This window comes from Penaeus japonicus, unplaced genomic scaffold, assembly GCF_977035675.1.
Source record: "Penaeus japonicus unplaced genomic scaffold, GWHDUDI00000001_assembly GWHDUDI00000031, whole genome shotgun sequence".
Classification (NCBI taxonomy): domain Eukaryota; kingdom Metazoa; phylum Arthropoda; class Malacostraca; order Decapoda; family Penaeidae; genus Penaeus; species Penaeus japonicus.
The window spans coordinates 21,518,970-21,546,469 of NW_028234433.1; the positions used below are offsets into that span (position 1 = coordinate 21,518,970).

Below are 27,500 nucleotides of genomic sequence, written 5' to 3' on the forward strand. Positions count from 1 at the left end.
GAAGAGGTTGTAGGTAGCACAGGTAGCACAAGAAGAAGGGGAGGAAGTTATGTGTGGCACAATTAACACAGGAAGTGGAGGGAAAGGTTATGGATGGCACAGGTAACACAGGAAGTGGGAAATGTTTGTAGGTGGCGCAGATAGAACAGGAGTTTGGAAAACAAGTAGTGGGGGAACAGGTAATGGGAAGCAGGAAGGGCGGGTATAGGTGATTAGGCACAGGGAATTGGGAAATGATAATGAGGGTACAGGTAATCAGTTACAGATAACACGGGAAATGGGGTACAGGCAGTGGGAGTACAGGTAGCACAGGTAGTGGAGAACAGATAGGTTGAGCAAAGAGAACATAGGTAGTAGGGGCAGTTTCCCAAGTCTCCAGGAGTAAGATCTAGGTAGCTCTTACTTCTATGAATATTTTCCAGTCACTTTCCTCTCTTGTTTTTCTTTCTCAGTGTTTCTTCAGGAATAACTCTTTTTTTGACCTTCCAGTAAACAATATCAGTTCTGAAATTACTTGGATCGTATTTTAATCTATGTTTTTTTTAGCTATTAGTTCACAATAGTCGCAAGTGACCTGGCGACATGACTGTCAAGAGAGTAGAAAAAAATAGTCTAACGATGCTAGCATGAACTTAAAAGAAAATAAAAAAATATAATAAACAAGCTTGTCAGAGCAGATCCCGAAATGCACCCTCCGGAACAAGCACATGGAAGAGACTAATCACAAGAGACAAGACGCATCTCCTTCCTTTGGGCTCCGGTGACGTCACAGCTCCCGGGATCTCTGATTGGCTGAGCCTACGACCTCTCGGGCCAATCACGCGCCGCGAACTCTCCCCATGAGGTAATTAGACCTTGAATAACCTCGAACAGCCGGTTGCCAGGGAGCTAATGGATTAACACGAGACCTTAGCGAAAAAGACCTTTCATCAAGGTGCCATGCTGATCCGCCCCCCGCCCTGCCCCCAGCCCATTGTGATTAGGTACGGTGACAGGGCGAAGGGATATGGCTTGGAAAATGAATATTGAGTGTCTAGCACGGCAATCTACCTTTTCCTCGCTCACTCTTTCCATCTATCTGCCTCAACTCCCCCCCACCCCCTTCCCTATCTCTCTCTCACCATCCCTCTCTTCTGCCTATTTAACCCACTCTCACCCTTTCTCACTCTCAATCATTTTCACCTTTTTTCGTATCAAACATTTTCTTATCAAACATCCATCACATGTGAAAAAAAAAACAGTGAAGACCCAAAGCGACTCTATATTGTCTCCTGCACGAGCTTCTTACAAGATCGACGTTTCTTAATCCTGACTGTCACCCGAAGCATAGAGAAGTCGATACTGACATATTAATGTTACACTTAATCAGTATTACCCATAATGCCGTTACCCTTACCTTGCTATTACTTAACGGTACTGTAGTGTAAGGTACTTTTGTTTGTTTTGCTACTAAGTTTGTTTATTGTTTTCATTAGTGTTTTTAGGAATATCTGGAAAGGGAGAAATCTGAGAGGAATAAGGCTTACATATACTTATATAACTACGTACGCACATATATACGCACTCATCTCTCCCTTTCCATTTCCCTTCCTCTTCTCTCTCTCTTTCTCTCTCTCTCGAGAGAGAAAGGGAGGGAGGGAGAGAGAGGGAGATAGATAGAAAGATAGAGAAAGAGTGAGACAGAGAGAGAGAGGGTGAAAAAAAGGAAAATAAAAGCCGTTATTTTCTTTCTCTCATTTACAAATATCTTAACAATAAAAAAAAGTAATACTTTCCACATAATATGTATGTTCTATCGAGAGTTTAAAGATTTTCATTGTCATTTTATATCTACGAAGATGTATCAAATCAATTACACTGATTGGGGATTCAGATTACCTTGCAATAACGTTTCCTTCTTAATGCCGCTTGTATACACATCCCCCTCAGAAAAAAAAGTGAAAAAGAAAAAAGGAAAATGAGAGAGAGGAATTAGAAAATACATAGAAATAAAAAAGAAAAACAATGAACATAAAAACATTCACTTGACACCAAGATTTCATAGACAAGGAAAGCTTTCCTACCTTAGGGTGGGAGGTAGGTTGAGGGGTGGATGATGGGAGGGGGGGGGGTCACGTCGGAATTTAGAAGGGATTCCTATAATTACATAATTTACTATAATTACTATAATCTAAATTACTATAATTATTTAAAAAAAATAGTTGAATGCTAATAATAGTGGTGAGAATAATGTTAATGATAATGGTAATGATAGTAATGATAATGATGTGATAGTAATGATGAAAAAGAAATAATGGTAAGGGTAATAATAATAATGATGGCAATAATGACAGTAATGATAATCATAATAATGTCGATAATGATTGTAATGAAAATAATGAAAATTAGAGTGATGAAGTTAAGAATGATAATAATGATGATGGTAATGATGATAATGATGACAATAAAATGATAATGATGAAATCATTAACATTAATAATGTTGATGCTAATCATAATAGACAATATCAACGATGATATTAATAATACTAGTAATGATGGTAATGATAGTGATAACGATATTGATAATAATGATAATGATTATAATAATTCGAATAATAATGACTATAATGATGATAATGAAGATCGTCGTTATCCTCATCATTATTATTGTCAACTAACAACAATGATAACAAACATCAAACCTAAATCTTAATCATCTAGCCTGGTTCACCACCAAAACTTAATCAAACGGTCTCTGAGTCATGGCCAACTCCCCTATAAAGTTTCATCACGATTAGCCAGTAACTTTTCCCGTAAATTCTGCTGACACGCTAATTCACTAGCCAATTAGCCAAACAAGAAAAGAAGAAGAAGAAGAAGAAGAAAAAAAACGGACGGTAAGCAATGGCCATGCAACAAAAGCACTATGGGAGAAAAAGTGCAATTAACAACAACAACGGAAGCAGCAAAAGCAATGTAAAATTTGCCAACGGAGGAGATGAGGTCAGGTGGAGGAGGTGGATGATGAAGAGGAGGTAGATGAGGTGGAAGAGGAGGTGGAGTAGTAGGTGGATGATGATGAGGAAGTAGATGAGGTGGATGAGGAGGAGGTGGTAGATGATGATGACGATGAGGAGGAGAAGGAGGAGGAGGAGGAGGGGGAGTAGTAGGTGGATGAGGAGGAGGAAGTAGATGAGGAGGAGGTGCAGGAGGAGGTGGAGGAGGAGGTGCAGGAGGAGGTGGAGGAGCAGGAGGTGGATGAGGAGGAAGAGGTAGATGAGGTGGAGGAGGAGGAGGAGGAGGAGGAGGAGAAGGTGGGGGAGGTGGATGATGATGATGAGGAGGAGGAGGGAGAAGTGGAAGAGGAGGAAGATGAGGTGGAGGAGGAGGAGGAAGTGGATGATGATGATGAAGACGTGGAGGAGGAGGAGTAGAAGGATGAGGTAGTGGTGGAGGAGGAGGAGGAAGAGTAGGGAGAGGAAGAGGAAAAATAACAAAATTAATATGAAGGCGAAGTAAAAGAAGAAGAAAGAAAAAATATGTAGAAGGAGAAGGAAAAATGATAAGAATATTAAGAAGGAAATGAAAGAGAATAAGAAGGAGGGAGGAACAATAACAGGCGATAACAGAGAAGGAAGGAGGGTTAGGAAGAGGAGGGGGGGGAGAGGAGGAGGAAGAAGAGAAAGATTAAGAGAATGAGAAGAAGACGAATATGAAGAAGAAAAAGGAGAAGGAAGAGGAAAAAGAGGAAGAAAAAGAAAAAAAAAAGAAAGAGGAGAGACAATGAGGAGGAGGAGGAGGAAGAAAGGAAAGAAGAAGAAAAAAGAGAAGGAAATAGAAAAAAATATGAATAAGAATAAGATGGAAAAAGGAGATGAGAAGGAAGAAAGGGAAGGAGAAAAAAATTAAAGAAACTTAAAGAAGGAGAAGAAAAAGAAGATGATGATGATGAAGATGAAGAAGAAAAGGGGGGATGAACAATAACAGAAGGAGTAAGAAAGAAAAAAAATATATTAAGCGAAAGAAGAAGAAGAAGAAGAGGTATACAAGTAAAACCAGAATAGGGCAAGGAAGAGGAAAAGAAGAAGAGAGAAAAAATGGACAATAATAAAAAAAAAGTTGAAAGAAAGATCGAAAGAAGAGGAAGAGGAGGAGGATTAGGGGCTAGGATTAAAAAGAGGAATAGTAAGAAGTTGGCGAAGAGAAAGGGCGACCGGAAGAAGAGGCAGTCGGTCTCTCGAGCTCGAAGCCGCGGAGGAGGAGGAAGAGGAAACGAAGAAGGAGCAGAGGAAGGAGAGAGAAAAAAAAAGAGGAAAAGAAGAAGAGAAGAAAGAAATGGTGGAGGGGATAAAGGGAGAAGAAATAGAAGAGAAGAGGAGGCGAAGAAAATGTCTTGTATATACGGAGAGCGATGGCAAAACCTATACCTCCGGAAGGCGGCGACGAAGGGTCACGAGAAGGATTAAGAAGAAAAAGAAGAAGCAGAGGAAGAAGAAGTAAGAAGACCTGCAACTCCCAAAGGCGGCGACGACGGGTCAGGAGAAGGAAGAAGAATAGAAGAAGAAGCAGAGGAAGAAGAAGGAGTAAGAAGACCTGCACCTCCCGAAGGCGGCGACAACGGGTCAGGAGAAGGAAGAAGAATAGAAGAAGAAGAAGCAGAGGAAAAAGAAGGAGTAAGAAGACCTGCACCTCCCGAAGGCGGCGACGACGGGTCAGGAGAAGGAAGAAGAAGAAGCAAGAAGCAAGAAGACCTGCACCTCCCAAAGGCGGCGACAACGGGTCAGGAGAAGGAAGAAGAATAGAAGAAGAAGAAGCAGAGGAAGAAGAAGGAGTAAGAAGACCTGCACCTCCCGAAGGCGGCGGCGGCGAAGACCTAATGGCGCGAGGTCATGTCTCCCGGGCGACTGCGCGCCAGGCCTTATGAAGCTCATACCTAGCTTAATCAGCGCCGCTACCTGCTGCCGGGGATCTCGTCCTCTGGGCACGTGGGGGGAGGGGGGAGGGGAGAGAAGGGGGGGGGACTTGTTTATGTTTGTTTGTCTGAGTTTGTGTATGTGCGCGTGTTCGTGTTTGTGTGTCCGTTATTATAATGATATTGATAATGATAGTCATAGTAATACTGATGATAACGATAACAGACAGACTCAGAGAAAGGAATAAACACCACAGTTCCGTTAATCACAAAGCGAAACGTAAAATTTACATAACTTGTAATGATGCTCATGATGGTGGTGACAATGATGATGATGATGGTTACGGTTGACTGAGCAACTGACAAAATGACTGATTAACTCAACTGACTGACCAGAATAACTGAACTGACTCGACTATTTAGATTGACCAATACTACTTGGCTGATGACTAATACAATCGACTGAGTGACTGGCCAATTTGAGAGAGATTGACTGACTCATTCAACTAAGTGACTGTCTGATAAGAAAGTGACTGAATAACAGTGTGACTAATAAGACTTAATGGAAGAGTGACTGATATACTGACTTATTGCCTGACTGAGTAAGTCACTAATATATTTGACTTTGTAACCGATTTATATAATCTAGTGACTGACTAATGTGACAGAGTAACTGGCAAATATAACTGACCAAGTGACTAATACAACCAAGAGGCTGATTACTCAAACTGACTAAGTGATTGATTGATCAAATTGACTTATCGATTGCCATGGACAGGTGACCTGATACGACTTACATGAGTGAATTACCAACTACCGGCCGTCGGGTACCAGGTCAGGGTGTTGCGTCACGCTGTCACGTTAAGTTGCTGTAGAAGGGAGTTTGGTTAGGTTAGGTTAGGCGACCTGATCGTATGTCCGTCTTTGGAAAAAGGTTATAGACGGAACAAGGATCAAATTCAGTGATTTGTTGAAGAGAACTTTGAGACCTCAAATTGGAGAAAATGGTTGGCTTTCCAAATTGACCTAATGTCCTGAAGGATTTTCAACAGTTCATCTTCAGTATAAGATAATGGCTGTTGTTTTTTATTTCATCGTTATCTATAACGGATAAATAAATATAACATACACACACACACACACATATATATATATCATATATATATATATATATATATATATATATATATATATATATATATATATATATATATAAATACGTATATATAATGTATATTAGCAAATTCTGTCTTAGCATTTGTTATTGAGCATAATACATCATACTTGAATATACTGAGAATGATGCACTTACAAACCATCGTGTACCAAACAATGATTTAATCACAACAAAAAGTATGACGTGAAAAAAAATATCCTCGTAAGAATAATAACTGACCTTGTGTTTCAATCACATCCTGCAATCCACCTCAACCTTGCAACATTTTCATTTCAATGGACACTCTCTCTCCCTCTCTTTATTATCTTTCTCCCTCTACATGTTTCTCTCTTTTCTATTCATATTTTCTTTATAATATCTTACATTCTGCATTACCAATCTTTTTTTTCCTTTTTTCTTCTCTTTCATCTTTTTTTCTCGCCTCTCTCTTTCTCTCTCTCGTCCTCCCAGTAGATAATTTACATTTACGTTGAGTCCCGAGTGGGAATGTATATCATGGTAATGAATAATAGGCGTTTTCCCGATATCTATTTATACATTTTTGTGAGCCCATAATGGTTTGAGGGCCAGTTAGCATGCTGCTGGCTCCTTTTGATGTATAATAACTGTCATTAAAATATCAATCAGTCAGTTAATCTCTCCCTCCTTCTCTCTTTTTTTTTCTCTCTCTCCCCTCTTTCTGATATACTGTCACTGATTGTGATAATTAAACAAGATGATGGCAGTATATAAACTATTTTTATTATTATAAATCACAACGTGAACAACATTCTATAACAAATCCGAACATGATTAAAAGTTTCCACAAATCAACAGAATAAGCCACACGCTAATAAAATATTATACAGTGATTCCAATAACTTAGAGAAAGCTTTGGTGAAGCTTAATAAAAACAAAAACAAATATGCAATGCGAATTAACAACAATATTAGCTGCAACGAATCAAAGATGCGAGGCGGCTGGTATTCTCCTCCTGGAACAAACAAACAAAAATATATGCAATTATACAAGCATAAATTTATATCTATTTAGATATCTTTACATAGACAGGTACCGTATACAAACATTAAAAACACACACACAAAGACAAACACACACACACACACACACACACACACACACACACACACATATATATATATATATATATATATATATATATATATCCACACATAATCACGTGCTTCTTTCCCTATAGCAATAGTAATATCAATAAAACGAGCAATGATAGAAATAGGAAGCAGAATAGAACATATTGCAAGAATGCTACAATAATCACACCACCGTTGAATAATATAAGTTCACACATACTTGTCATCCTGCGATCTGTTGCGTCGGGGCTGTCTGTTGCGTAGAATTGCTAGCAGCAGCAGCAGCAGCAGAAGCTCCTGTTGCAAGAAAGATGAACAAGTTGCAAAAATGCTGCATTGTGTGATGTGATGAGAGTAATGATGACATTGATAAAAATAATTATGATGATGATGATAGCAATATTAATGACAACACAAATAATAGTTCTATAATGTCGGTAATGATGCAGACACTGATGCAATGATAATGATATTAATGATAATAATGGGGATGATGATGATAAACCGATCACAATAATAATAATAACAACACTATTAACATTAGTAACCATCAACCTCAAAATAATTAGAACAAACAATAATAAAAAAATAAGTATAACAATAGTAATAACGATGATGTTATCAATTATAATGATCATAAACAAGAATAAATAAAATAAAAATAATGACATCAATAAAAAAAAACAAAAAAACATACAACATATATAGAAAATGAAATAACGATGAAAACACATGACACTAATAATTGCAAATTGGTTCCTTAAAGTGGATGTTGAAGAACCAAGTATTCAAGGATAGTGGGCAACTGGTTAAGAAAACAAGGATAGCGTAAGGAAAGCTGTTAGTGGATAGTGGGTGGACAGGAAACATCCATTTAAAGCTGGTAGATTAAGGTACATTACGGATAATCATTAGAAAATGGTGGATAATAGGGAATGTTGGACAATTCATGATGAATGGTGGATAGATAGTATCGGATAAATGGTAGAGCGGATACTGGACAAAGATGCCGGATAGATCATAGACAAATAGGCATAATGGAATAAAGAAAGCGCAAGACGAACAGACGATACTTAAATGGGGGGGAAGGCGGGGGAGACAGAGAACCTAACGAATAACGGAACAGACCCTAATTAATGGAGAATGACTCAGCGTTACCCCTTACCTTTAGGACATGTCCCGCAGGCTATTCCGAAGATGATCATGCCGAAGAAGGAGGAGGCTGCTAACAGAACCAGGAAACCCAATACCGCGTTTTGGATGTCCTCTGCCACGAAAGAAGGAAAAGGTGAAGGTGAGTGGGCGTCTTTTTCAATGTCTGAACGACCGACTGGCAGTATTGTTGAGGTGTTCATGAGTTCGTAGATTTGTCGCTTTGGGTTTAATTGGATATGCGTTGCTATCTCTCTCTCTCTTTCTCTTTTATTATTGTTATTATTATTTGCACTAGTTATCCGTCCTTACTCGTGGCCAAACTGTCAATCTATAATTAATGTTATTTTTCTTGTATCACAGAGAAAGAGAGAAAGAGAGAAAGAAAGAGAAAAAGAGAAAAAGAGAGAAAGAGACAGAGAGAGAAAGAGACAGAGAGAGAAAGAGACAGAGAGAAAGAGACAGAGACAGAGAGAAAGAGACAGAGAGAAAGAGAAAGAGACAGAGAGAAAGAGACAGAGAGAAAGAGACAGAGAGAGAGGAGGGGGGGGGGGTGCATGTGATCAGTGGCGAAACTACGGAGGAGTACGTGTCCTATTTCAGGGCAGTATCCCTAGGGTGTACCCCCCCCCCCCATTTCTGAAGAATTAGCTTTGGTAGCCTAAAATAAAAATAAAAAAGCAACGGTGTTAATCTAGTGCCTAGTACCCCTCCCCCATAATCAACTGTGCAATCCTAGGCGCCTCACCTAGTTACACCTGAGACTGTGATACTAAAAATTCAAATTTCATCCTAAACTTTCAACTATTATTATAATAATTATCGAAAGAGAGCTTATAGCTTACCGTAATTCATAAAGTCTCAGGTTTTATTAACTCTTTTGGGTGATTATGCACTTGGAAGTGGTTAGTCTGTCCTCGTCACTCGTAAACAAACAACTGCATACACAAAGAACAGGGACTCGGTGTATGTGAAACTCGACAGCCTTTTCGCTGGTGTTGAAAGCGACATCTATTGTGTTTTTTATTCATTAGAGTTTTTCACTTGGACGGTGGCGGCGCTGCAATCGATATCGTTAGCTAATAAAGTAGATTGTCGTGTTTGTTAGAAACGGAATTTTGTTGACTTTATGAGATTGGGAATATTAAAAAGTATTGCTGCAGCACGACATGCTTAAGTTACCCCTCTAGTCTTACTCCGTTTTCATTAGTGAGCCAATGTCACTCCGTTTTCTTCCTCTTAGGACTCGGAGCTTTTGAAATTTGTTAAATAGGTTTATTGATCAAATTGATAAAAATACTTGTTTTCTAATATGTTATTATTATTTGCAATGTTATATCCTCTTTATAATGATATAACTATAATTAAATCAAACAATTTTATATTCCTTTTTTACGAACAATAAAGCTCAGACACCATTCGGCAGTCGTTTGTCTAACACCTACGCCACTCGGCGCTCCAAATTTTAGTTCTCCAATTTAATATATGTCGCCTTTTCAGATATTGTGCGACAACATATTTGGTGCCCAGACCCGGGAGACTTGGATTCAGTTGGATTTCCAGTTCCTGACGTCTCGTCGTTATTGAAAAATGAAAGACAAAGAGAGTGGCCTGGCAAGCCGTGAGAGTCTGGCCCACCACGCCAGACACGCTGCTGACCTTTTGACCTCGGCGCTCAACGATAAAGAATCTAGTGCCATTAAGGTGAGAGCATATTTGGATACGTTGTTGAGAAGGACAGCAGAATTGGAGGAACATCAAAAGATTTATCATCTTACAGAAGACATTGAAATTGTAGGAAAGTCTTATTGGGAATTTCTCAGTGACCTGTCAGAACTAGATGTCAAGGGTCGTGAGCGGTTAGCAACAGATGAGTCACAGAGTAGTGCCTCCTCTTCAGCGTCGTCAGACGTAGATTCGGGTAGAATTGCAGTTAAGGCTCCGGCCAAATTACCCGAACTTGAGTTAGTCAAATTTGATGGCGCGCTATCGTGGACGCAATTCTGGGAGTTTTTCACATCTAACATAGACAACAGCGATCTTGCTGACGTCACTAAGCTCAGCTATCTGCGTAGTTGCCTGGACGGGAAGCCGGCAAAGGCCCTCAACTACCAACTACCAACAGTGCATACCCTGAAGCTTGTGCGCTTCTCAAGGGAAGGTATGGTAGAGAGGATCTTATCATAGATGCTCATATTGCCGAACTTCATCATTTACAATTTCCTTCTTCAAAGGGTAAATCAGATAGTCCTGATTTAACTGACTTCCACAACACATTATGTTCTCTCGTCAGGTGTCTCAATACGCTAGGAGAGCCAGTATGAATTTGTTATAATGAGGTATCTACTTAGGATGATTCCTGATGATCTGAGGGATGAATGGAAGACTGATGAACATAGGCATGATATAGAAAAATCATCAAATTTCTTGATCAGATCATTCATAAAAGGAAAACTAACAAGCCACTTGCTATTTCTTTGTCAAGAGGTACTGTTAAAATACCAAAGACTGTAACTGCTTCAGCCTTGTATAACTCTTCTCAGCCTAAGGGTCCCTCTAAGCCAAATTGCTCTTTTTGTCAAAAGGCACATGGTACAGGGAAATGCTTTTCCTATGTTAGATTACCTCTAACTGAGAGGATAGAATAGGTTAAGGCTGCTGGGGTTTGTTTAAGATGCCTTAAGGGAAATCATTGGTATAAAATGTGTCAGTCACGGTGTATGAAATGTAAGGGTCGTCATCATGAGACCTTATGTGAGGGTAAAAATGAAGAGAGTTAGACTAAGACCCCACCTTCTGATAAGTCTCAGGACTGATAAGCTTAACCAGTCGCGCCAATCTGTAGCTAACGGTACTATTCTTCCTGATGGAGGTGGTTCCTCCACAAATCAAGTTGGAGTGACTCTATCTGGAACTTCAAACGTCACCAAAACTATGCTCCAGACTGCTCAAGTTTCAGTAGTGGGTCCGGATGGTAGAAGGTTTGAAGCTACCGTATTGTTTGATTCAGGTGCCGACCGTTCTTATGTGACTTCCAAATTTGTCAAGAGGGTAAAACCTAAGTGGGTCAAGTCAGAATCTATTCAAAATAGTGTCTTTGGGGGGCTAAGTCAACCACCACCTCTAATCTTTATAATCTTAACAGGCTCCTCCCAATCCCTGGTTGTAGCTGAGGTTCCTAAGATTTCATCTATATTGGAAAGATTTACCGTACCTGGTGATTTACTGAAGGGCTTTTCTGATCTTATTATGGCCGATAATTATGCCACTCGACAAAGTCTAGAAGTGGACATATTAATATGTCAGGATTATTATTGGAAACTGACCTATTCTGATTACCCGTTACGTAGGTTTAAGGACTTGGTAGCCCAGAAGACCGTGTTCGGTTGGGTCCTAGCTGGCTTCTGGACGTCTTCGGTTACTAAGACCTCTGACCATGCTAATTTCCTATGTATTAGTGAAGTCTCTGATAATGAACTTAAGCAGTTTTGGGACCTTGAGTCAGTAGGTATTCATCCAAAAGAATTTGCTCCCGATCCATTTTCTTGTGATCCTCTCATGATTCAGTTTGCTAAAGAAACTAAAATTAAAGATGGCCGTTATGAGGTTGCTCTGCCTTGGAAGTCAGAGAAGGCCAAAAGGTGTCTGGTAAGTAATCTTTCTCTAGCTCACAAAAGGTTCACAAAATTGGAGCAGAAGTTAGATAAAAACCCTGAACTCAAGGAGAGCTATCAGGGAGTTTTTGAAGAGTGAGGGAGAAGAGAGTGAGGGAGGGAGAGAGTGAGTAAGAGAGGGAGGGAGTGAGAGAGTGAGTGAGGGAGGGAGTGAGAGAGGGAGGGAGGAAGGAAGAGAGAGGGAGGAAGGAAGGAAGGAAGTGAGAGAGAGGAAGGAAGGAAGAGGTAGGGAGGAAGGAAGAGAGAGGGAGGGAAGAAGGAAGGAAGGAAGAGAGAGGGAGGGAAGAAGGAAGGAAGGAAGAGAGAGGGAGGGAAGAAGGAAGGAAGGAAGAGAGAGGGAGGGAAGGAAGGAAGGAAGAGAGAGGGAAGGAAGGAAGGAAGAGAGAGGGAGGGAAGAAGGAAGGAAGGAAGAGAGAGGGAGGGAAGAAGGAAGGAAGGAAGAGAGAGGGAGGGAAGAAGGAAGGAAGGAAGGAAGAGAGAGGGAGGGAGGAAGGAAGGAAGGAAGAGAGAGGGAGGGAAGAAGGAAGGAAGGAAGAGAGAGGGAGGGAAGAAGGAAGGAAGGAAGAGAGAGGGAGGGAAGAAGGAAGGAAGGAAGAGAGAGGGAGGGAAGAAGGAAGGAAGGAAGAGAGAGGGAGGGAGGAAGGAAGGAAGAGAGAGGGAGGGAGGAAGGAAGGAAGAGAGAGGGAGGGAGGAAGGAAGGAAGGAAGAGAGAGGGAGGGAGGAAGGAAGGAAGAGAGAGGGAGGGAGGAAGGAAGGAAGGAAGAGAGAGGGAGGGAGGAAGGAAGGAAGGAAGAGAGAGGGAGGGAGGAAGGAAGGAAGGAAGAGAGAGGGAGGGAAGAAGGAAGGAAGGAAGAGAGAGGGAGGGAAGAAGGAAGGAAGGAAGAGGGAGGGAGGGAAGAAGGAAGGAAGGAAGAGAGAGGGAGGGAAGAAGGAAGGAAGGAAGAGAGAGGGAGGGAAGAAGGAAGGAAGGAAGGAAGAGGGAGGGAGGAAGGAAGGAAGAGAGAGGGAGGGAGGAAGGAAGAGAGAGGGAGGGAGGAAGGAAGAGAGAGGGAGGAAGGAAGAGAGAGGGAGGGAGGAAAGAAGAAAGAAGAAGATGGTAGGATATGGAAGATGAAGTGGAGGGAGGAAGGAAGGAAGAGAGGGGGAGGGAGGGAGGAAGGAAGGAAGGAAGAGAGAGGGAGGAAGGAAGGAAGGAAGGAAGAGAGAGGGAGGAAGGAAGGAAGAGAGAGGGAGGGAGGAAGGAAGGAAGGAAGAGAGGGAGGGAGGGAGGAAGGAAGGAAGGAAGAGAGGGGGAGGGAGGAAGAAGTAGGATGAGAGAGAGAGATGGGAAGAAATTGGGTGGTGGGGTATAGGAGGATGGAAGTTAGGTGTTTAATGGAAGAAAGAGTGGGAGGTAGAAGGAAGGATGAAAAAGTGGGAGGGAGTTGTAGGAATAGATGTGGGTGGGGTAGTGTGTGGAGGGTGTTGATTTAGTGTATTGGTTATTGGAGGAGATGTTGAGGAGTAGTGAGAGAGGGAGGAGGGAGGTTGATGGTGAAGAAGAGGGAGGAAGGAAGGAAGGAAGAGAGAGGGAGGGTGGGAAGAAGGGAGAGAGGGAGGAAGAAGAGAGAATGAGGGAGGGAGGAAGGAAGGAATGAGAGAGAGGGAGGGAGAGGAAGGAATAGAAGGAGTGAAAGAGGAAGAGAGGGGGAGGGAGAGGAAGGAAGGAAGAAGAGGGAGGAGGAGGAGGAAGGAGGGAAGAGGAGAGGGAGGGTTGGTTAGTATAGGGAAGGAAGGAAGAAGAGAGAGGGAGGGTAGGTAAGAGAGGGAGGGAGGAAGGAAGGAGTTTTGGTAGGAGGAGGGAGGGGTAAGAAGGAGGAGAGAGAGGGAGGGAGGGGAGGAAGGAAGAGGGAGGAGGGAGAAGGAGGAAGGAAGTGGGAGGGAAGGAGGAAGGGTATGCGCAGGAATAGCGATAGAGAGGGAGCTTGCTGAAGTCCTGCTTGAAAGCAGTACAGTAGGAGGAAGGAAGAGGAAGGAAGGAGAGAGAGAGGGAGGGAGGGAGTGAGAGGAAGGAAGAGAGAGGGAGGGAGGAAGGAAGGAAGAGAGTGAGAGAGAAAAGAGGGCGGGAGGAAGGAAGGAAGAGAGAGGGAAGAAGAGGGAGGGAGGAAGGAAAGGAAGAGAGAGGGAGGAGGAGGGAATGAGAGAGGGAGGGAAGTAGGAAGGAAAGCGAGGGAGGGAGGAAGGTTGGAGGAAGAGGAAGGAGGGAGGAAGGGAGGAGAGAGAGGGGAGGGAGGAAGGAAGGAAGAGGAGGGAGGGAGGGAGGAAGGAGGAGGAGAAGAGAGGGAGGGAGGAAGGAGAAGGAGAGGAAAGGAAGAGAGAGGGAGGGAAAGGAGGAATTACGGAAGGAGGGCCGAAGGATGTCTTGCAGGAAGAGGAAAGAAAGGAAGGGAGGGGAGGAGGGCAGAGAGAGGATGGAGGAAGGCAGAGGCACCTTGCTGCCAAGGGAAGCAGGAAGGACGGCCGAGGAAGGAAGAATAGAGAGGGAGACGGCAGGAAGGACGAAAGGCCTGGAGGGAGGAAGAAGGAAGGAAAGGAAGAGAGGAGAGGGGAGGGAAGAGAGGGAAGGAAGGCGTGAGGGGCGGGGATTAGACGGAAGGGTAAGGAGAGAGGGAGGGAGGGAAGAGAAGAAGGGAAGGATGGGAGAGGGCAGGAGGGAGGGCACGAAGAGGAAGGAGAAGAAAAAGGGAGGAAGAGGGAGGAAGGAAGGAAGGAAGGGAAGAGGGAAGTGAGGAAGAAGGAAGGGAGGAGAAGAGAGGAGAGAGGGAGGGAAGAAGGAAGAAGGGGAAGGCGAGGGAGGGAAGCAGGAGGGAGGGAAGAGGAAGGGAAGAAAGGAAGCAGAATAGGAGGAGGGAAAGGAAGAGCGATGGAGAGGAGGGAGAGAGAGAGGGAGGGAGCGGGAAGGAGAGTAGAGTGAGGGGGACGAAGAGAGAGGGAGGGAGGAAGGAAGAGAGAGGGAGGAAGGAAGAGAGAGGGAGGGAGGGAGGAAGGAAGGAAGGAAGAGAGAGGGAGGAAGGAAGGAAGGAAGGAAGAGAGAGGGAGGAAGGAAGGAAGAGAGAGGGAGGGAGGAAGGAAGGAAAGGGAAGGAAGGGAGGGAGGAAGGAAGGAAAGAAGAGGAGAGGGGAGGGGAGGGAGGAGGGAAGGAAGGAAGGATGGAAGAGAGAGGGGAGGGAGGGGGAGGGGGGGGGGGGAAGGGAGGGGGGAAGGGGGCCTCCACTGCCACTGCAGTGCCCTCCACCTCCACTGCCACTGCAGTGCCCTCCACTTCCACCTCCACTGCCACTGCAGTGCCCTCCACCTCCACTGCCACTGCAGTGCCCTCCACTTCCACCGCCATTGCAGTGCCCTCCACTGCCACTGCAATGCCCTCCACTTCCACCTCCACTGCCACTGCAGTGCCCTCCACCTCCACTGCCACTGCAGTGCCCTCCACTTCCACCGCCATTGCAGTGCCCTCCACTTCCACCTCCACTGCCACTGCAATGCCCTCCACTTCCACCTCCACTGCCACTGCAGTGCCCTCCACTTCCACCGCCACTGCTGTATCCTCCACCTCCACCGCCACTACAGTGCCCTCCACCTCCACCTCCACTGCCACTGCAGTGCCCTCCACCTCCACTGCCACTGCAGTGCCCTCCACTTCCACCGCCACTGCTGTATCCTCCACCTCCACCGCCACTGCAATGCCCTCCACTTCCACTGCAGTGCCCTCCACTTCCACCGCCACTGCAGTGCCCTCCACTTCCACCTCCACTGCCACTGCAATGCCCTCCACTTCCACCTCCACCGCCACTGCAATGCCCTCCACTTCCACCGCCACTGCAATGCCCTCCACTTCCACCTCCACTGCCACTGCAGTGCCCTCCACCTCCACTGCCACTGCAGTGCCCTCCACTTCCACCGCCACTGCAGTGCCCTCCACTTCCACCGCCACTGCAATGCCCTCCACTTCCACCTCCACTGCAATGCGCTCCACCTCCACCTCCACCGCCACTGCAGTGCCCTCCACCTCCACCGCCACTGCAATGCCCTCCACCGCCACTGCAATGCCCTCCACTTCCACCTCCACCGCCACTGCAATGCCCTCCACTTCCACCGCCACTGCAATGCCCTCCACTTCCACCGCCACTGCAATGCCCTCCACTTCCACCGCCACTGCAATGCCCTCCACTTCCACCGCCACTGCAATGCCCTCCACTTCCACCACCACTGCAATGCCCTCCACTTCACAACCACACTGCAATGCCCTCGCACCCCCAGTGCTCCATCTGCAATGCCCTCCAATTCAACCTCTCCGACACTGCAATGCCCTACTTCCACCGTCACCGCCACTGCATCTGCCCTCACACCACCTCGCCACTGCAGTGCCCTTCATTCAACCTCCACCGCCACTGCAATGCCTCACTTCCACCTCCTCGCCACTGCAATTTGCCTCACTTCCACCGACTAACGCACTTCGCACTCCACTTCCACCGCCACCACCACTTGCATGCCTCTCACCCCACCGCCACTGCAAGGCCCTCTCTCAACCTACACCGCCACTGCAGTGCCCTCCACCTCCACCGCCACTGCAGTGCCCTCCACCTCCACCGCCACTACAGTGCCCTCCACCTCCACCGCCACTGCAGTGCCCTCCACCTCCACCTCCACCGCCACTGCAGTGCCCTCCACCTCCACCTCCGCCACAATGCAGTGCCCTCTCACTCACCTCACCCGACCATGCAATACCTCACTTCCTCCGCCTCCAGCAATGCCTCCACGTCCATCTCCACCGCCACTTGAAATGCCATCCACTTCACCAGCCACTGCAATGCCCTCACCTCCACGCCACGGAAGTGCCCTCACCTCCACGCCACTGCATATGCCCTACCACTTCCACCGCCACTGCAATGCCTCACTTCCACCTCACGCACTGCAATGCCCTCCCACTTCCACCGCCACTTGCAGTGCCCTCCACTTCACGCACTGCAATGCCCTCCATTCCACCGCCACTGCATATGCCCTCCACTTCCTCTCCACCGCACAGCATGCCTCCACCTCCCCGCCACTGCAATGCCCTCCACTTCCATCCACTGCCACTGCAGCTTGCCCACTCCTCGTCCACCGCCCACTGCAAGTGTATCTCACCGCCATTCTCCACCGCCACACATTGGCCCCCTCCACCTCCACCTCCACCGCCACTGCAGTGCCCTCCACCTCCACCTCCACTGCCACTGCAATGCCCTCCACTTCCACCGCCACTGCAATGCCCTCCACTTCCACCGCTTGCCAGCTGCCCCTCCACGCCCATCCAGTGCTTCCACCTCCACCGCCACTGCAATGCCCTCCACTTCCACCACCACTGCAATGCCCTCCACTTCCACCTCCAAAGACACTGCATGCTCCACTTACAACGCCATGCAATGCCCTCATCGTCACGCATCTGCAATGCCCTCCACTTCACGCCACTGCAGTGCCCTCCACTTACACCTCCACCTCACACACTCAGTGCCCTCCACCTATCACTCACCTACACGCCACTGCAATGCCCTTCCACCTCACACCTCCACCGCCACTCCAGTGCCCTCCACCTCCACCGCCACTGCCACTGCAATGCCCTCCACTTCCACCTCCACTGCCACTGCAGTGCCCTCCACCTCATTCCACGCCAACTGCAGTGCCCTCCATCTTCCACCGTGGGCCAAAGACACTTGACAGTGCCCTCCACATTCTCCAGCGCCACTGCATACATGAGCTTTCCACTCCATGCACGCCACTAACCCCCCAGTTTTTTTGCCCTTCCTTCGGCACTCCCCCTCATGCATGCTTCTTCACCGATCCACCTCCACGCCACTACAGTGCCCTCCACGTCCCCCGCCACTGCTTGCCCCTCCACCGCCACTGTTAATGCCCTCCACTGCCACTCCACATCAACCGCCACTGCAGTTGCCTCCACTTCCACATCCACTGCCACTGCAATGCCCTCCATTCACACGTCACTGCTATGCCCCTCCACTTCCACACGCCACTTGCAATGCCCTCACGTTCCACTTCCACCGCCACTGCCAATGCCCTCACTTACAACTCCACCGCACTGCAATGCCCGCCATGCCCTCCACCTCCACCGCCACTGCAATGCCCTCCACCTCCACCTCCACCGCCACTGCAATGCCCTCCACCTCCACTTCACTTGCAGTGCCTCGCCATCCGCTGCATGCTCTCCACTTCCACGCCACTTCAACGCACTGCCCTCCACTTCCACCTCACCGCCACTGCAATGCCCTCAACATCCATTTCCACGCCATGCAGTGCCCCAACTCTCCTGTCCCGCACCTGCAATGCCCTCGTTACACTTACCACCTACACCGCTCCAAGCGTGTCCTCCACCTCATCTTCCACGCCACTGCGTGCCCTCACTCCTTCTCACCGCCACTGCAGTGCCCTCCACTTCCACCTCCACCGCCACTGCAGTGCCCTCCACTTCCATCTCCACCGCCACTGCAGTGCCCTCCACATCCACTGAATGGTTCCACCGCCACCTGCAATGCCTCCATACTTCCACCTCCACCACCACTGAACCCAATGCAATGCCTCCAACTTCCCCTCCACGCACACTGCAACTACTGTGCCTCCACTACATCTCAACCTCCACCGCCGCCAAAAACTGCAGTGCCTCACCTCATATCCACGACTCTGCAGTGTCCTCCAACTCCTTCTCCACCGCCCTCGGCAGTGTTGGTTTGACCTCACCTCCATCCACCGCAACTGAAGTGTCCTCACCTCCTTCTTCGCCGACACTGCAGTGCCCTACCATCAATATCCACCGCCACTGCAGAGGCCTCCACCTCCAATGCCCTCAATTCCACCGCCACCTCCCTGCAATGGCCCTCCACTTCCTCACCTGGCCACCGCCACTGGCAAACCCGCCACCTCCACTTTCTCCACCGCACCCCCACCTGCAATGCCCTCCACTTCCCACCTCCACCGCCATCTCCCCCAGTGCTCCACTTCCACTCCACGCCCATCCAGTGCCCTCACTTCCACCTCACGCAGCAATGCCCTCCACTTCCACCGCCACTGCCACTGCAATGCCCTCCACTTCCACCGCCACTGCCACTGCAATGCCCTCCACTTCCACCGCCACTGCAATGCCTTCCACTTCCACCTCCACCTCCACTTCAATGCCCTTCACTGCAATGCCTTTCACCTCCACCACCACTGCAATGCCCTCCACTTCCACCTCCACTGCAATGCCCTCCACTTCCACCTCCACTGCAATGCCCTCCACTTCCACCTCCACTGCAATGCCCTCCACTTCCACCTCCACCGCCACTGCAATGCCCTCCACTTCCACCGCCACTGCAATGCCCTCCACTTCCACCACCTCCACTGCAATGCCCTCCACTTCCACCTCCACCGCCACTGCAGTGCCCTCCACTTCCACCTCCACCGCCACTCCAGTGCCCTCCACTTCCACCTCCACCGCCACTCCAGTGCCCTCCACTTCCACCTCCACTGCCACTGCAATGCCCTCCACTTCCACCACCGTCACTGCTATGCCCTCCACTTCCACCTCCACTGCAATGCCCTCCACTTCCACCTCCACCGCCACTGCAATGCCCTCCACTTCCACCTCCACCGCCACTGCAATGCCCTCCACTTCCACCTCCACCGCCACTGCAATGCCCTCCACTTCCACCTCCACCGCCACTGCAATGCCCTCCACTTCCACCTCCACTGCAATGCCCTCCACTTCCACCTCCACCGCCACTGCAGTGCCCTCCACTTCCACCTCCACCGCCACTGCAGTGCCCTCCACCTCCACTATAGTGCCCTCCACCTCCATCTCCACCGCCACTGCAGTGCCCCCAACTTCCAGCTCCACCGCCACTGCAGTGCCCTCCACTTCCACCTCCACCGCCACTGCAGTGCCCTCCACCTCCATCTCCACCGCCACTGCAATGCCCTCCACTCCATCTCCACCGCCACTGCAGTGCCCTCCACCTCCATCTCTACCGCCACTGCAGTGCCCTCCACCTCCATCTCCACCGCCACTGCAGTGCCCTCCACCTCCATCTCCACCGCCACTGCAGTGCCCTCCACCTCCATCTCCACCGCCACTGCAGTGCCCTCCACCTCCATCTCCACCGCCACTGCAGTGCCCTCCACCTCCATCTCCACCGCCACTGCAGTGCCCTCCACCTCCATCTCCACCGCCACTGCAGTGCCCCCCTCTTCCATTATACAGGCTTCAACCTCATGGAGAGTAGTCTCCAATTCAACTCTGGTGAGACATTTAATTCCCAATGACTTCTTAAGGGAAGATTTCACTAATCTGATAAGTCTTTCCCACCAGTCTCCCCACCATGGGGACAGAGGCATGATAAACTTCCATTGAGGAAAGAGAGGTCCGAAGATGGCACGAAAAAGATTAGAAGCACTGACAAATGTCTTAGCATTATCTGAATAGATAATTGAAGGCATTCCTCTACGTGCAGCGAATCTCTTCAGGGCAAATACAACAATAGGATACCGTTAACAAGACTGTTAATGAAATTTGTTTTTCTAGTGGTAATATTTACGAAGGGAAACCATTGTATTAGTTAAATGGAGGTAGTGTTCCTAGGATTTAATGGCCGTAGGCTAGTATTGTTGCAACATTCCCTGGCTCTGTTGTGGACTCCGAAGTGTTAAGTAAAGACAAGCCAAGGGATTTTATTCTAGGTCAGATCAACGCTTGCAAGATCTTGAATTGCAAGTTTTCAGGAGTTGGATGTTTGAAACTGTGTTTTCTTCCACCTTTGTTACTCCTCCTTCGGATTCTGAAGCCAGTAGTGTAGATTCTCCAACAGGACAGGCTAGATCTGCTAATTCTACTGAAGCTTCTGTCCCTAATTTAACTCCGTCAGATTCTGAAGTCAGTAATGCAGATTCTCCAATAGTACAGGAAGAATCTGTTTCCACTGCTGATGTTTCTGTACCTCCTATGATTCGAGATGGTGAAGATGTTGTTTCTGAGGTCTCGGTCCCTATTCTTGATCCTACCTTAAATGTAATCAACTCAGTTGAAGAAAATAATCAAACTTTAAGTGATGATGAGGACTCAGTCCCAAATATTGGTTCTGTAACTCGTAGAGGTCGTACCATCCATGCAAACTCACGATTAGATCTGTAATTTCAGGAATTCATTTTAAGTTTTGTGAATCAAATTTATGTGTGGCAAAGAAATTTATTGTGAATTTGTTGGTTCCTTTGTTCCAATATTTCATTTGTTCATTTAAATTGTAATTATCATTATTTGTATAATGCAATTACTGCTTTCAGTTTATAATGTGCCTGTAACTTGATGTAATACCATTTTGTTTTACCGTTTGTACTTAGGTAATTATTTACTTTGTACTTATGTTTATACTTTGTATCTTATACTCTGTACCCATTTAATTTTTGTACTTTGTATTTTATACTTTGTATATGTAATTTTTACTGTGCATTCGTATTTTTTATTTTTGTACTTTTGTATCTGTCATATTCTTTTGTATTTTAATCATTATGTCTTTTGCTTGACATTGTCATGGTGTATTTAATGATTATTATTTTTTTATAAGATAATATTTGAATTTTATGTGCTAATTGAGTACCTGTATCTGTTTTTGCCTCTAGTGCCTAAGTAACACTTGTTCCTATTTTGCCAAAATACTCCTTTATTTGCAGGTTTCTTTTGAAATTTTGTATTTCATTATTTTCTGTTAACTTGCCTATGTTGTATTCTACGGCTTTAAATTTATAGCCAAGATTGTAACTTTTGATAGGAGTGTCCTCCTATGGTGGGGAGTATGTTTCAGCACGAGATGCTTAAGTTACTCCAATAGTCTCACTCCGTTTTCATTAGTGAGTCAGTCACTCCGTTTTCTTCCTCTTAGGACTCGGAGCTTTTGAAATTTGTTAAATAAGTTTATTGATCAATTGAATAAAAATACTTGTTTTCTAATAGGTTATCATTTTTTGTAATATTATATTCTCTTTATAATGATATAACTATAATTAAATCAAACAATTTTTTCTTTTTTTACGAACAATAAAGCTCAGACACCACTCAGAAATCGTTTGACTCGTACCTACGCCACTCGGCGCTCCATATTTTAGTTCTCCATACTTATATGTCGCCTTTTCAGATATTGTGCGGCAATAAGTATGATTAATAAGAACAAAATCTTTATCTAGCTTTCGAAATGAGGATTCATATAAGTATTATATCAGATTTTGTTTAATCTGCTCTTCTAATTATTGATAATTAATTTAACCGGAAGGTTAAATATTAGTTTTCAATGGTTATCTTCCAAGTTCAATAACCTATAGACAGTCCGTCTATTTTAAAAGAGTTAACCCTCAAAAAGGTTTTCTTTGTTTGAAGCTACTCATTATACCGGTAACTATGATATAATAAAGGTTAAAAAAAAACAAACTTAGTCCTGAAATCGTTTTCCTATACATAAGCTCCATAAAGATCTAAGTGATTTCATCCAAGCGTGTAAACATAACTGATAAACACTTGTGGAAGTAATATTTACCAATTCAAGGTAAATTTCTTATGGAAGAAAAGAGCAAACAAACACCTTTAAGGCGCTGCTCCGTCGTGATCACCAGAAGAAAGACGGTCACACTGATATAGTGAATCTCAATCTTAAACCTCCAGAGAATTCCCGTGAGTATGGTTGTGTTGTTGACACTACATGAATACCAACCAGTGGACCGAGGGCATTCTATATGTAGCTATGAATGTGACAAGCTATATATGCTGTAGAATTACGATATGAGATATGTAATGATTGTCGAAAATAGATAGAATGTATAGAAGAGCACATAAATATTTGAAAAATAGGAAATTGACAGGATGGTTATATAAGAATTGAAAGTTATACGCGTGTATATATTGATTTGAATTTCAGAAATTATATGACTACAATATTAAATATATATATATATATATATTCATATATTTAAAAGAAAGGGAGAGGGGGGGAATGGGAGAGAGAAGTGAAAAGAGAGAGGAGAGAGAAAAGAGAATAGAGGAGATATAAGAGGGAGAGGAGAGATAGGATGAAGACAAAAAGGCGGGAAATAGTTATCATCTCCAATAACATACAAGAAAATAATACACCATGATAACAAATCCTGTATTCTGGAATTTACATCAAGGTTTCATTGTTGAAAAAAAACTACATAAAAATAACACATTAAGATTAAAAACAAGCAAAAAAGGAAATCAACTATAACTTGGAAACACAGATTATGACTCAAAAAAGGGCGGTAAAAATATTTTTTAATGTATCTCGATTGAAAAGGCTCCGGGAAATATGTATTGCAATATAGAGATGTTTATTTTCTTGTATTGCAGGTTTTCTTGCGTTGGCAGAGGATGAGGTCATCCTGAAAAAAATATAGATCAAAGCGTTAATTTTCTTTACATATGCAGAACTAAAGACACAGCCAATTACGAGACACACACACACACACACACACACACACACACACACACACACACACACAAAAAAAAAAAAAAAAAAAAAAAAATATATATAATTATAGGAAGACATAAATATATATATATAATATATAATATAAAACTAATATTATAAATATATATATAAATATATATAAATATATATATATATATATAAATATATATATATATATATAAAAGAAAAAAAAAATCAAACTAAACGTGCAAAAGCAACATCCTCTTTACCCAACGACGAAATTTGTTGCACAGGAGCGGTTTGTTGAGACGCATTGCTAGCTGCTGCTGCTGAGGCGCTGCCTACACTTGCCGTGGGCGTGAAAAAAATCGCAAGAGGTTAGTGGTTATAGCTTTTGCATTTAAGTTAAGTTATGTTAGATTTATTTATTTATTTATTTATTTATTCTTTTTGAATAACGAGACCCAATTATGAGGATGAGGTTCTCTCTTAATTTATATTTACATTAATTTATATTAATTTATAATCTTAATCTTAATGTGTTACCTTATTATCAAACTATTCATTGCTTTGGTATGAGGATGTTCAATAGTTAACCTTCCCTTGTGAGTTTCATATAATCTTCATATATATGGATATGGATATGATATATATATATAAATATATATTATATCATATATATATATATATATATATATATATATATTAATATATATATATATATATAACACATAATATAAATATAAATATAAATATATATATATATATATATATATATATATATATATATATATATATAATTTTCACATATACCGATAAGTAAATATATATATTAAAAAAAGGAGAGAGAGAGAGAGGAGGGAAAGAGAGAAAGAAAGAGAGAGAAGGGGAAGGGGGAGAGGGAGAGAGAGAGGGAGGGTAGGGAGGAAGGGGGAGACAGAGAGAGAGAGACAGAGGGAGAGAGAGAGCGAAAGACAGAGAGAGAAAGAGAGACAGCGAGAGAATTTATATATATACATATATTATATATATTATATATATACATATATTATATATATTATATATATACATATATTATATATATTATATATATACATATATTATATATATTATATATATACATATATTATATATACATATATATAAATATGTATATATACATATATATGTACATATATACATATATTATATAAAATATATATATGTATATATATATCATATATGTACATATATACTATATATAGGTATATATATCATATATGTACATATATACATATTATATATATATGTATATATACATATATATACAAATAATATTATACATATGCATATATATATATCATATATATACATATCTCATGCATTTATATGTATATTATGTATTATATATGTATATATATACATATATATACATATGATATATACATAGGATTATTTATATGTATATATAGACATACATATATTACATATATTATATATATGTGTATTTATATATATATACATACATATATTACATATATTATATACATATGTATATGTATATATACATATATATTATATATATATATATAACTTTTATTATATATCTATTATATTATATTTATATATATATATATAATCTATATATTTATATATATGTATATTACATTGATATCATATATATCTGTATAATACATAAATATATTACATATATCAAACATAAATGTATATATATTATAGCATATATTACATATATTCATATATATATATATATATATATAATATAATATATATACATATAAACACTATATATACATATATACTATATATTATATGGAATATCATTTCATATATCACATATATCATTATATCATGCGTGATGTATATATTATGTATATATTACATATATTAAATATATATAATATATATATATTAAATGTATATATATACATATATAAAATATATTAATATTAACATGTATATATATATCTATATATATACATATATCAAAAATATATTATCTATATATGTATATATATACATATATCAAATTATATCCATATATATGTATATATTTAATGAATTATATCTTTACATATAATTATATATATGTATATATATACATATATTAGCATATAATTATATATATATGTTAATATATATACATATATTACTTATATGCCATATTATATACAATTACAATATTATATAAGTATATATATATATGTATATATTATGCATACATTACTGTATATATTATATATATATGTAATATATATACTACATACATCAAAATATATATATATATTATATATTGTATATATATTAATACATGTCAAATATAATATATAGATGTATATATATACATGTATCAAATATATTTACATATATATATATATAATATATATATATATATATAATATATATATATAATATATATATATATATATATATATATATATATATTATTGAGTATGAGAGAGAGAGAAGAGAGAGAGGAGAGGAGAGGAGAGGCGGAGAGAGAGGGGGGAAAATGATATATGCTATATATATAACATATATTAATATTATATATATATATATATAGTATAATTTATATATTATTATATATATATATATAGGTGAGAGAGAGAGAGAGAGAGAGAGAGAGAGAGAGAGAGAGAGAGAGAGAGAGAAAAGAGAGAGAGAGCGCTTTACCTCCACATCCGGGCGTTCCCCCGCAGGCAATGGCATAAACAATAATGCCAAAGGTAGTAAACAGGACCATGCCTACGATGGACACCACCACAGTCTCAGTGAATTCCTCTGCAGTGTTACGTAAAAAAATGGTAAGTTAGAGGGAGAATTAATAACGAAAATGCGATGCTGCTAACACCTCGCGCCAGTAAAGGCCAACTCGTTTTTTTCTGAACATTTATAGGCCTAGTTGTTGTACTTTCTCTATCTGTGGGTGATCCTTTTGTACATATTTACGAAATATATCCACACTATAGTTATCCAATATAGATTTCACACTGTAATTGGCAAATGAATCCTCTATACTGAATCACCAAAACAGATTACATACTGAAATATAATACTGGACTTATTTCGCATTTCAAAAATGCATTACTGTGATATCTATAATTCTTGATTCAGAACTTTCATAAATAAATAAAGCTATATTCCTAACACCGACTCACTTCAATAAGAACTCACCAAGAACCATAATACAATTTTTTTTTTTTTTTTTTTCTTTCAGGAACAACACGTCTTATCGAAAACAGAATCTCAGGACTAATGAATTATCATAACAAGGAATAGGTAAGTGTGAAACTCTTCGAAAAATGATTTGCATTGTTTCAAGGCATCAGCGCCATCTAGGATCGAGTTTGTGCGGTTTTCAGTGAGGGGGGGGGGCAATCTTGATTCTAATACGTTTATTATAATTCGTACATTCTTTATAGAAAAAATTCTATCGAGGAAGTTTTCATCAATATTTTTTTTATATACATGCATACATACATACATAGATATATATGTTTACACACACACACACACATAGATATATATGTTTACACACACACATGCACACACACACACACACACACACACACACACACACACACACCCCTACGCACACACATATTTAAATTAATTATATATATATATATATATAATATATATATTTATATATAGCTATTTATACAATACAAATATTATATACACATATATACATATGCGATAGCATATATATACCATATACATAAAATATATATATATATATAATACTATATATATATATATATATAATCATATATATATATATATAATATATATATATATATATATTATATATATATATAATTACATATGCATATATATAAAAGATATAGACATATACATATAGACAACACACACACACACATAAATATATAATATATAATATATGGAGGGTATATATATCATATATATATATATATAGCCCTCATTACGAACACCGCTACTTATATATATTCATATGTATAAAGAATATACATGTATAATGCGCTCATGGATCTTA

General features: G+C 42.3%; 1 protein-coding gene and 2 long non-coding RNA genes across 3 annotated transcripts in view; all 3 read right to left on the reverse strand.

The window, feature by feature from the left end:
- Window positions 1-740, reverse strand: part of LOC147468055 (high affinity cGMP-specific 3',5'-cyclic phosphodiesterase 9A-like) — a 17,121-nt gene extending 16,381 nt beyond the window's left edge. The window contains exon 1 of the mRNA XM_086555442.1: window positions 1-740. This exon is cut by the window's left edge and continues 138 nt beyond it. The gene's annotated coding sequence lies outside the window, so the exon portion shown is untranslated.
- Window positions 741-6,789: 6,049 nt separating this feature from the next.
- On the reverse strand, window positions 6,790-9,293 carry LOC122261827 (uncharacterized). Its single transcript, XR_006223930.2, has 4 exons — window positions 9,159-9,293; window positions 8,327-8,428; window positions 7,382-7,458; window positions 6,790-7,043 (listed from the first exon to the last, which is right to left on the reverse strand). It is a non-coding gene; the product is annotated as an uncharacterized LOC122261827 (long non-coding RNA).
- Window positions 9,294-22,469: 13,176 nt separating this feature from the next.
- On the reverse strand, window positions 22,470-26,727 carry LOC122250918 (uncharacterized). Its single transcript, XR_006222983.2, has 4 exons — window positions 26,657-26,727; window positions 26,156-26,263; window positions 23,749-23,820; window positions 22,470-23,429 (listed from the first exon to the last, which is right to left on the reverse strand). It is a non-coding gene; the product is annotated as an uncharacterized LOC122250918 (long non-coding RNA).
- Between the last annotated feature and the right edge of the window lie 773 nt (window positions 26,728-27,500).